Source organism: Panthera tigris, chromosome B2 (assembly GCF_018350195.1).
Source record: "Panthera tigris isolate Pti1 chromosome B2, P.tigris_Pti1_mat1.1, whole genome shotgun sequence".
In the NCBI taxonomy this organism is placed as follows: Eukaryota; Metazoa; Chordata; class Mammalia; order Carnivora; family Felidae; genus Panthera; species Panthera tigris.
Window position 1 is genome coordinate 39,725,615 of NC_056664.1, and position 12,446 is coordinate 39,738,060.

A 12,446-nucleotide genomic window follows, 5' to 3' on the forward strand; every position below is an offset into this window, starting at 1 on the left:
ATTTCCCCGCCGGCCTCCCCTACACCAGCTCCCCCCCCTCCCCTGCCTCCCATGCACAGGTACACAGCCCTCACTTTCCCAACATCAAGGTTTCCCCGACCTCTAGGACCACATAGGAAACTCAGGACCCGGAGAGGAAGGGACCTGCCCAGGGTCACATAGTCAAAATGGAAGCCAAGAGAGAAACCCCATCTGCTTAGCCCCTCAGTGTTCATTTATTTATCTGTGTATCTGAATTTTTGTGCTTAGTTTTTGCATGCCCAAAGTACGAAAGGCTCTGAAGTCTAGCCTGTGCACATACAAGCATTTACACCTATTTTCTTCCTTCCTTCCTTCCTTCCTCCCTCTCTTTCTTTTCTATTTTACAAAGATGTCAAGGTTCTAGACACATTGTCCTACACTGTTTTTATCCCTTGACCATTTGTCCCGGGGACCTTCCTAGCACACTGAAAAGCGGCCTGAAGTTCCACTAAAGGACGAGCCTCCGTCCAGCTCCCCGGCTCCTGCTTAGTCCCTTCCAGTTATTTCTCTGCTACAAACAAGGACGTGCGCTAACATGCCCTTTTCCGTGAACAAGCCGTGGCTGTAGAATATTTGAAAGGTGGGGTTGCTGTGACTTTGACACGGCGGCCCCATCGCCCTCCATGGCCACAGAAGCGCCATTTTTCTCACTGCTGTGGCTCTTTGTCCTGAGGAGGGTGGACAATGATGGGGGGCTCCCATTCAGTCCCTGCTCAACCTCAGGTCTTCCCGAAGCCTGGGGTCTGAGGGATGTGAGGGAGGCCGGGAGGAGGGGTGGGGTGCTCCCGACCAACTCGAGGTCTGGTCCAGGTGGGCAGGAAGGCCCCCTCCCTGGCCCTGGCCCCTCATGGGGACTGTGGCAGGAAGAGGTGCCTCTGCTATCCAAATATCGATTTCCTGCTGCAGGCTCTGGGCTGTTTTCTTTAGGACAGTGGCTGAAACCTGAGAGGCTGAGCTGGATGGGGGCGGGACAGGGGCAGGATTCAGCCAGCCTCCCCCCAGCACACACACACACACACACACACACACTCATTCACTCACACTCACAGACTCTCCTTACAGTCACGTACCCACATACGTTCTGCAAAGCCACACATACCGCACTCACATGCACACCACACCCACATGTATATGCACTCAGGCTCTTCACATTTTCAGAGCCCACAGCCACGGCCAGCCTTGGTCAGCCTGGGGCTGTGCTGCAGAGCCCAATGTCCACTCCCGCGGGTGTGGGTTCCAGCACTAGCTCTGCTGCGGGCCCCAGGGAAGAGGCTCTTTCGCTTGGCCTCACTTTCTTTATGTAGACAATGGGACATCAGTGAGACTCTGGAAATCTAATGGCCACCACAGGGTTGGAACAGGAGACCAGCCCCCTCTGGCCCAGGAGACTTCTTGACTGGGCACGCATCATGTCCTGAGCCGTCTAACCCAAGACAGGCATTACCACACTGACGGGCGGAGAAGCTGGTGAGGCCAAGTTCAGTTGTCTCTGGCCAGGGTTGCCCTCGACCACCAGGTGAGCTTGTGTGCCAGACTCAAAAGATTTTGCCCCATGACGGAGCAAGTAGCATAAGGAGGGGCTGGCTAATGAGGGGAGGGCTGGGCAGCCGCCCCTCTGCCTGCATAGCGGCTATCAGCTTCTCCCCATTCTTTAGCACATTTCATTAGCATCCCAATGAAATCCGCTGGTACCCAGAGCTGGGCGGACGCAGCCACACGCCCTGCCATTCCATGGCTCTGGGGCTGCCAGGACGGGACACCTGTAAGCAGCCTGGATGCTGGATTGCCTGCGGCCACTCGTGCCCTGGGACATGTGCCAACACCCCCCCTCCCCAACCAGGGAGAGTAAGGGACTGAGGGCTGGCCCCTCAGCCTCTCGAGTGGCTCCAGACACTCCCCATTGCTGAGCAGTGGGAAGGTGGTGTGGTGGCTCTGAGGACTGGGCCTGTGTGAGGAGGGGTGGGGAAGAAGCAGGACAGGAGCCTCAGGCTACACGTGGGGGCAGCAGAGGGGACAGAGATCACGGACCTGGCCCCTTGTCACCTCCATGTGTTGCTTCCCTCCATATTCTGACCCTTCTGGAATGATGTGGAGACGCGTCATGGGGTGGTCCCATGGGCACAGCCCTTCTGTTGACCCAGCCATCCCTTCCCCCTTCACCTCCTGCAGAGGAAAGCCCCCTCCCGGCCTTCTCCTTGCCCCTCTTCTGGTTTTACTACCTTTCCCCAGCCCTGCAGCAGCCTCTACAGTCCACAAGGCCTGCCATCTCTGGCTGTGCCTCTTTCCAGGTTACAAGCTCATTCCCTCCTCCTGCACACGGGGAGGGTGACAGTCAGGGGTGGGGGGGAGGGGTGGGAAAAGGAGGCGTGTTCATGCACCGTGTCTACCTGACATTTCTCATTTTGCCACCTCGGGCCCCAGGGTCCTCCTCATCCCTGGGCCAGTCACCGCGTCAGGGGATGGAGGGCTATGATGGGCCAAGGCTCTGTGGCCAGGGACAGTGGGTTAATTGGCTGCCCCTCCAGAACCATGTGGAATCCAGGAGCAGAAGTTTCTCGAAGAAGTAGGGGTGCCGTAACAAAAAGGGGGGATGGTTTGGCAGATGAAAACAACAGAAGTCACGATGGGCTCAGACTACTGCGTGCAGGTCCAGAAGGGGAGGCCTGGCCAGAAAACATGAATGGTCAAGTGTAGCTCAGGGTATCTGGCCAGAGAAGAGAAGTCAAAGACAGTGACCTTCAAATCCCTGAAGCCTGAGAGGAGAGTGAGGCTTATTCTCAGGCTCCAACAGGCAGAGGAAGACCGAGGGGTAGACATACAGAGAGAGAGCTCCCGGCTCCAGGCAGGAGGGCCAGCTGGAGAGCCAGCAGTGAGAACTGCCCTCAGGACAGTGGCCAGCAATGGCGGTGGGTGGGGCCTCCCTGTTCCAAGGACTGTTCTGGGGGAAGAGGGGCGTGGATGGGGTCCCTGCCTTGGGGTGGACTGGCTGCAGGGGGGAGCAGATGGTGGGGTTGTGTCAGGTGGCCCCCTCAATTCCCGCTAACTCAGACCTTCCACGGCTCAACAATGCAGACAGCGGCCAGCTGATGAGAGAGAAGCAGGGGTGGAAGGTGGAGGGGAGATAGCAGACAGTGCAAAGTGTCCGCAAGGTCCTGGAGACAGAAAAGCCACGCAGGCAGGCTGCAGGCCCCGTCCCTCAGCTCCTCCCAAGGTCACCGGCCGTGGGCTGTGGGGGCAGTGGTGACCCTCATTCTGGGTCCCTCCGGTGCCTGGAGCCTCCACAGCTCTGGGCAGCTTGGCATTCATTAGGGGCTGGCTAATGGCTCGGAAGATTGGCCAGGGGCGCTGCTGAATAGAGACCTCGGTGAGATTTATTCCTAATTATCTCATTTGTCTCCCCCCATTACTCTTTATGGCTGGGATTTATAGGGCCATTAGTGGGGCCCCGGCCAGGCCAGGATGAGCGTGAGCCTTGAGATGCTCCATAATAATAACAATAACAATGCTCACCCTGGCCAGATTAATGGGGGTGCCTTCTTGTCCTCCCCACCCCCTGTCCTTGCCGCCCACATGTCCCTCTCCCTTCTGGGACCCCCTGATCTTCAGCACCAGGTCCTCAGCCACCTGTGGAGTTCAAGCCTGTGGCCTCCCCATTCCCCCACCCCAAGCTTGTCTCTTAGCCCTTCTCACATGCTACCTTTGGGAACTTCATGGTGATACTCGGGGGGATGTGGATTCCAATGGTAACGCCTCTGAGGCAAGCCTGTATCAGTAATGGATGTATCAGTAATGGATGCGTTTGGCTATAAACAGCTTAATCTGAAAGGACATGCGTTGTCTCCTTAACTAGAAGTACAGAGGTAGGTGATCCTGAGCTAGTCAAGAGGCTCAAAGATGCCACTGAGGAGCCTGGCTTCCCTCCTTCTTCTCCGTCATCCTCAGCATACGGTCCCTGTCTCCCCTCCCGCTCACAAAGTGGCTACCATAGCCCCAAGCATCAAGCCCACACACAGCATCCACGCCAAACAAAAAAAGGCAGGTGGGGAAAGGAGGCCTTCTCCTCTCACACCTTTTATCAGGAGAAGGAGATCATTTCCAGATGCTCCTCACAGGTCAACTTAACTCCGCCCAGACTGGGTCCCATAGGGTCCTAGGTGGGGTTCCCCCAGAAGCAGGCCCCAGACAAGGCTTCGAGTGCAAGTAAGTTTGTTCGGAAGCAGATTTCAGGAAACATCAGTCGGGGAGCAGGGAGTGAGGCCAGGAGGGAAGGCAGCCGACAAAGGGTGTGTTAATTGGTTACCACTGCAGGCGACCGGCACCCAATCTTGGAGGACATGTGCCTTCAAGGGAGCTGAGGTGTTTATACACCAAACCCACAGTCACTGGTTGAGGGCTGTTCCCAGAGGAACGGCAGTTTTCTGGCAGTCTCTGCCCAGTCGCGCTGCTGGAGGAAACTTCCTGGCAAAGGGGTAGAGTTGCAAGCGGGCAGAGTTGGCCAAGGAACTCTTTCTCTCACTGGTAAGGCCCGAGCGGATGGGTGGGCCCCATCACCGGCGCTGGGCTTGACGTGACAAGCGGACAGACCCATCTGGATTCACTGTTTGGCTGGGAGAAAGGGGGTCGGCCGGTAGGGGGGGCTGCCATAGGGTCGCACCACCTTTTCCCCACAGCCTTTCTCACCGGGCAGGAGAGGGTAGTGCAGAAGAGAAGGGTCTTCCCAGAAAGAAGAGGGAACTAGGGGCACCTGGGTGGCTCAGTCGGTTACGGGTCATGGTCTTGCGGTTCGTGAGTTCGAGCCCCGCGTCGGGCTCTGTGCTGACAGCCCAGAGCCTGGAGCCTGCTTTGGATTCTGTGTCTCCTTCTCTCTCTGGCCTTCTCCTGCTCATGCTCTGTCTGTCTCTCTCTCTCTCTCTCTCTCAAAAATAAATAAACATTAAAAGTTTTTAATAAAAAAAAGAAGAGGGAATATTTAGTAAATGAGTACTGCATTTATCATCTATTGTTATGTGACAAATAAACCCAAACCTAACAGCTTGAAACAATAATGAAGACTTTATTCTTCCCCACTGTTTCTGTGGGTCAGAATTTGGACACAGCCTGAGCTAGGCGGGGTCTGCATCAGGGCCTCTCTTGAGGTCGCAGTAAAATGTTGACCAGAGGGGCGCCTGGGTGGCTCGGTCAGTTAAGCGTCCGACTTCGGCTCATGTCACGATCTCGCGGTCCGTGAGTTCAAGCCCCGCGTCGGGCTGTGGGCTGATGGCTCAGAGCCTGGAGCCTGCTTCCGATTCTGTCTCCCTCTCTCTCTGCCCTTCCCCCATTCATGCTCTGTCTCTCTCTGTCTCAAAAATAAATAAACGTTAAAAAAAAATTAAAAAAAAAAAAAAAGGAGAATGGATATTGGGGGATGGCTAGCTGTTTCTACCCTAGCCAACAGCCATTAGCTTCTTCCCTTTTTTTTTTTTTTTTTAACAGATCCCTAATTTAGTTCGCTCTCCTCCAAGCAGCCATGAGCTTCTATGAAAGCAAGCCTCACCTCCAGGGAGTGAATTATGATTGATCACAGCCAATCATGTGGTCTCACTCCCTTGCTAATGATTTACTTTAAAAAGGGCATATGATGTATGGAAACCAATTTGACAATAAACCTCATATATTGGGGGGGGGGGGGGGAAAGGGCATATGATACCACCTCTGCCAATGAGAACTGAAGGCAAGTCTCTAAAGGCTCTTGGACACAAGACAAGAATATTCCCATTTCTGCCTTAGTGATTGTTGCCTGCATGTAACCTAGGCAGAAAGAGTCACCTTAGGAGTGTGAAGGGAGCCAGTCTAAGGGTCAAGACAACCCTCCAAAAAATTCTAGAGTGGAAAGAAGAAAAATATCTGCTCCTTAAGACACTTTTGAGGCACTTGATTAACCAACCCTGCCACCACACTACCTGTAAATACTACCTGTTCAGAGAATCGTCCTATGGTAATTCTTATTTAAGCCACTTTAATCGGGCTTCCTAATACTTGTAGTTAAAAACATACTGACTTATGAACACCTATATACCAACAAAATGGAAAACCTGAAAGAAATGGAAAACTCTTAGAAATATATAACTTACCAAGACTGAATCAGAAAGAAACAGAAAATCTGTGTAGACCAATTACTAGGAAAGAGATTGAATCAGTAATCAAAATCTCCTGATCAAGAAAAGTCCAGGACCAGATGGTTTTACTGGTGAATTTTGCCAAACATTTAAAGAAGAATTAACACCAATCCTTCCCAAACTCTTCCCCCAAAAATGAGGAGAAGGGAACACTCATTCCCAAATTCATTTTATGAGGCTAGAATCATCCTAATACCAAAACCCAGAAAAGGATACTAGTAGAAAAGGAAACTGCAGGCTAATAACCCTGATGAAAAGTTCTTAATAAAATATTAGCAAACAGGATTCAACAGCACATTAAAAGGTTCATTCATAATGATCAAAAGAAGTTTATCCTTTGGGTGAGAGAATGGTTCAACACACACAAATCAATCAATGTGATACACTATGTTAATAGAATCAAAGAAAAGAATCATATGATCATGTCAATAGACACAGAAAAAGCATTTAACAAAATTCAGCATTCACACATTCACTCATGATAAAAACTTTTTTTCCTTTCTTTATTTTTATTATTTTTTTTCAATAATATTTATTTTTAAATTTACATCTAAGTTAGTTAGCATATAGTGCAACAAGATTTTAGGAGTAGATTCCTTAATGCCCCTTACCTATTTAGCCCATCCCCGCTCCCACAACCCCTCCAGCAATTCTGTTTGTTCTCCATATTTAAGAGTCTCTTATGTTTCATTCCCCTCCCTGTTTTTATATTCTTTTTGCTTTCCTTACTTTACATTCATCTGTTTTGTATCTTAAAATCCTCATATAAGTAAAGTCATATGATATTTATCTTTCTCGGACTAATTTTGCTTACCATAATACCCTCTAGCTCTATCCACATAGTTGCAAATGGCAAGATTTCATTTTTTTTGACTGCTGAATAATACTCCATGGTATGTGTGTGTGTGTGTGTGTGTGTGTGTGTGTGTGTGTGTATCACATCTTCTTTATCCATTCATCGTGATAAAAGCTCTTAATAAATTGGGCATAGAAAGAACATATCTCAACGCTATAAAGGCCATATATGACCAGCCACAGCTAACATCATACTCAGTGGTGAAAGGTTGGAAGCTTTTTGTTTAAAATCAGAAACAAGACAAAGGTTTTTACTCTTACCACTCCTATTCAACATATTACTGGAAGTCCTAGCTAAAACAATCAGGTAAGAAAAAGAATAAAAGGCATCAGAATTAGAAAGGAAGAGGTGAAATTGTCTCTGTTTGCAGATGATTTGGCTTTATATATAGAAAATCCTAAAGACTCAACCGAAAACTGTTAGATCTAACCAATGAATTCAGTGAAGGTGCAGTATACAAAATTAATATACAGAAAAAGTGGCATTTCTATACACTAACAGGACATTTTCTGAAAAAGAAATAAAAAAATCAATCCCATTTACAGTAGTATTGAAAACAGTAAAATACTTAGGAATAAATTTAACCAAAGAGGTGAAAGATCTCTACTCTGAAAACTATAAGACATTGATGAAAGAAACCAAAGAAGACACAAATAAATGAAAGATATCCCATGTTCATGGATTGGAAGAATTAATACTATTAAAATGTCAATACTACCAAAAGTCATCTATAGATTCAATGAAATCCCTATGAAGATTCCAAAGGCATTTTTTACAGAAGTAGGAAAAAACATTCCTGAAATTTATATGGAACCACGAAAGACCCCAAATAGCCAAAGAAATCCTGAGAAAGAAGAACACTCCTTTATTTCAAGCTATACTATAAAGCTATAGTCATCAAAAGGTAATGATACTGGCATGAAAACAGACAAATAAACAAACAAACAAAATGGAACAGAATTGAGAGCCCAGAAATAAACCCAAGCATGTATGGTCAACTAAAGTTTGACAAGGGAACCAAGAATACTCAATGGAGGAAAATACAGTCTCTTCAATAAACGGTGTTGGGATAATTGGATATTTACATGGAAAAGAATGAAACTAGACCCTTATCTTACACCACTCAGAATGGATTAAACTCTTACATGTAAGACATGAAATCATGACACTTCAAGAAGAAAACATAGGAATAAATCTCCTTGACATGGGTCTCGATAATGGCTTTTTGGGTATGACATCTAAAGCACAAGCAACAAAATAAAAAATAAATAAGCAGGTCTACCTCAAACTAAAAAGCTGCTGCACAGCGAGAGAAAACATCCACAAAGTGAAAAGACCACCTACGGAATGGGAAAAAATATTTGTAAACCATATATCTGATAAGGGGTTAATATCCAAAACATATAAAGAACACATACAGCGGCACCTGGCTGGCTCACTCAAGGGAGCTTGTGATTTCTTGGTCTCGGGGTTGTGGGTTCCATGTTGGGTGTGGAGATTACTTAAATAAATAAAACTTTAAAAACACACACACATAAGGGGCGCCTGGGTGGCTCAGTCGGTTGAGCGTCTGACTTCAGCTCGGGTCATGATCTCACAGCTTATGAGTTCGAGCCCCGCATTGGGCTCTGTGCTGACAGCTCAGAGCCTGGAGCCTGCTTTGGATTCTGTGTCTCCCTCTCTCTCTACCCCTAACCCACTCGCATTCTGTCTCTGTCTCTCTCAAAAATAAATAAACATTAAAAAAATTTTTTTTAAACACACACAAGAACTTAGGGATGTCTGGCTGGCTCAGTCAGGGGAGCGTGTAATTTCTTGGTCTTGGGGTTGTGAGTTCAAGCCCCATGTTGGGTGTAGAGATTACTTAAATAAAACTAAACACACACACACACACACACACACACACACAGACACACAAACTCAGGGACTCAGGGATGCCTGGATGGCTCAGTTGGCTGGGCGTCCAGCTCTTGATTTCAGCTCAGGTCATGATCTCAAGGGATTGAGCCTTGGGTCAGGCTCCACGCTGTCAGCAAGGAGCCTGTTTGGGATTCTCTCTCTCCCACTCTCTCTGCCTCTCTCTGTCTCTCTCCCTCTCAAAATAAATAAATGAACCTTAAAAAAATAAAGATTCTCTTTATCTCTTAAAAAAAAAAAGAACTCACACAACTCAATAGTAAGGAAACACATAACCCAATTTAAAAGTGGTCTAAGGACCTGAATAGATGTTTTCACAAAGAAGATATACAAAAGGCTAACATGTATATTAACAGGCTCAACACCACTAGTCATTAGGGAAATGCAAATTAAAACCACAATGAGGTGCACCTGGTGGCTCAGTTGGTTGAGCATCCAACTTTTGATTTCAGCTCAGGTCATGATCCCAGGGTCATGAGATCCAGCCCCTCATCAGGCTCCACCCTGAGTGTGGAGCCTGTTTAAGATTCTCTCTCTCTCTCTCTCTCTCTCTCTCTCTCTCTCTTTCTCTCTCCCTCTGCCCCTCTCCCTTGCTCTCCCTTGCTCTAAAATTTAAAAAAAAATTAATTAATTTTTTAATGTTTATTTTTGAGAGAGAGAGAGAGACAGACAGACCACAAGCAGGGGAGGGGTAGAGAGAGAGGGAGACACAGAATCTGAAGCAGGTTCCAGACTCAGAGCTGTCAGCACAGAGCCTGACGTGGGACTTGAACTCATGAACCAAGAGATCATGACCTGAACCAGAGTCGGATGCTTAACTGACTGAGCCACCCAAGCACCCCTAAATTAATTAATTTAAAAAAAACACGATGAGATATCACCTCATGCCTGTTAGAATAGCCATCATCAAAAAGACAAGAGATACCAAATGCTGGGGTCAGTGTGGAGAAAAGGGAACCCTTGTGAACTCCTGATGGGACTATAAACTGGTGCGGCCACTATGGAAATCTGTGTGAAGGATCTTCAAAAAATTAACTCCCTATGATCTAGCAATTCCACTTCTGGGAATATATACAAAGGAAACAAACAGTAACTCAAAAAGATATCTGCACCCCCATGTTCATTGCAGCCTTATGTCCAATAACCAAAACATGGAGACATCCTAACTATCCATCGATGGATGAATGGATAAAGAAGCAGCGGTATATATGAACAATGGAATATTACTCGGCCATAAAAAATGAGGAAATCCTATCATTTGCAAGAACATGGATGGACCTTAAAGGCATTACACTAAGTGAAATAAGTCAGACAGAGAAAGACAAATACCTTATGATCGCTTCTATGTGGAATCTGAAAAAAAAAAAAGTCATAAAAAAAGAGATCAGACTTGTGGTTACCAGAAGCAGTGGGTGGGGGAGAGGGAATTGGAGGAAGGTGGTCAAAAGATAGAAACCTCCAGTTATAAATAAGTGTTAGGGACGTAAAGTACAACATGAGGACTGTAGTGAACACTGCTGTGTGATATATAGGACACACAGTAAATCCTAAGAGTTTTCATCACAAGAAGAAAGGTTTTTTTCCTTCTTTTTATTGTGTCTATACGAGATCATGGGTGTTGGCTAAACCTATTGCAGTAATCATTTCACAATATATATAAATCAAACTATCACAATGAATGTCATACAGTGATGTATGTCAATTATTTCTCGATAAAACTGGGGGGAAAAACCCATACTGACTAATCTACTTCCCTTCTCTTGGCATTCGTTGTTCTATGAGGAGAATGGAGAGGTTACCCCCAAATCTCACTTACCTGGTGAGGAAGAAGCTCTATGTCTACCATGCTAATGACAGAAATCCTATGCAAACCAGCTTAAGCCACAAAGGAATTTATTGGCTCTCATAGCTCTAAGGAACACTCTGGTATTTGTAAAATTAAGGAAAGATTTTCAGCAATTAGTGGAAGCAGCAGACCCAATGCCATCAAGATTCACTCTCTCTCCTTCCTTCTGTTTCATCTCTGTGACTCCTTGTATAAGGATTCCTGGGGCTCCTCAGTGTCTCCTATTGCAGACGATTCTTCTCCACATTGGTGAATGGAGGAGAGAGGACGGCAGGTAGGAATCAGAGGTACCAGCACATCCCCAACAGGAAAAGGGCTCTTTGTATAGTTTTTCAATCCTAGGAGAGGACTCTGATGGCTCTCCTGGATCATATGTCCATTCCCTAGATCAATCCCTGTTGCCAGGAGCATTGGACACACTGATTGATCAGGTGGGGGTCGTCTGTTTACTTCTGTTGGGGAGGGCCTGTAGTAACTGAGAGTCTCATCAGAACCACACACAGGGAAGGAGGAACAGTTTCCCAAAGCGGGGGTATTGTTTCCGAAGAAGCAGGGAAAGGCTGCTGGGAAGCCATAACAAGACAGGTGTGTAAGACATAACCTATGCCCTCAAGAAGAGAGTCTCCAAGTGGTTCTTTTCTACTAAAACTTGCCGTGCACCTTACTGTACATTGAGTGAAACCAATGCCACGGCCCAGAGAGGGGCTTCCTACTGAAAACCTCCAGGGGCCATGATTCACTCTGATTCTGGGTGAATGGTGCCCCTTGAAGCTGGACACTCTATGGCAGCCCTGAACTTAATAATGCCTGGTTGGACCAGGATGGGTGGCTGAGCCATGAAGGAAGACAGCCATCTCTTGGGGTCTTGCCCTAAAACTCTAGCCAAAGGGGCCACTCCATTTTGGATGACGGCTCTGTGAGTCAGGACCAATAGGACAATTCAGAGTATTGCAAATTGTGAGTGTGTTTGGAGAGTTAGAGGGAAGATTTAATACAGGGAATGGGTGAGAGGCACATGGGTGGCTCAGTCGATTGAGCGTCTGACTCTTGATTTCGGTTGAGGTCATGATCCCAGGGTTGTGGGATTGAGCCATGTGTTGCTCAGCATGGAGCCTGCTCAAGATTCTCTCTCTCTCTCTTCCTCTGCCCCTCCCCCACTTGTGTGCATTCATGTACATGAGGGTCCATGCTCTCTCTCTAAAAAATAATATAGGGAATGGGTTTGGTGGGTGGTGGGAGAACTGAGAAGCCAATGCAGTGGGAATGCACCCAGAGATTAGTAACACTAGGAAGAGATGGAGAGAAAAGAGGAGGAGGTGGTGTTACCAGAGCCCAGAAGCCAGGGCCATGTGGAAGGAGATAAACCACTGCAGGGGTTGCCTGGCAGAAGCTGAGCCCATGGAGGAGGGCTGCCCGGGTGAGCTGGAGGCACAGAGAAGACACACTGCCTTTGGAGAGGCCACCCCAGGCAAACAGAGAGGGAGACAAATACCCTAACTTCTTCCTTTGTTCTGCCACACAATGTCCTTCCAGTGGTCCCCACTGGCTGAACTCAGCAGGGAAGATGAAGCCCAAGAAACACGAGCAGCAAAGGCCATCATCCCTGTGAGGCAGAGCAGAACAGAGTAAGGAAAAGGAATGGATCTGAGGA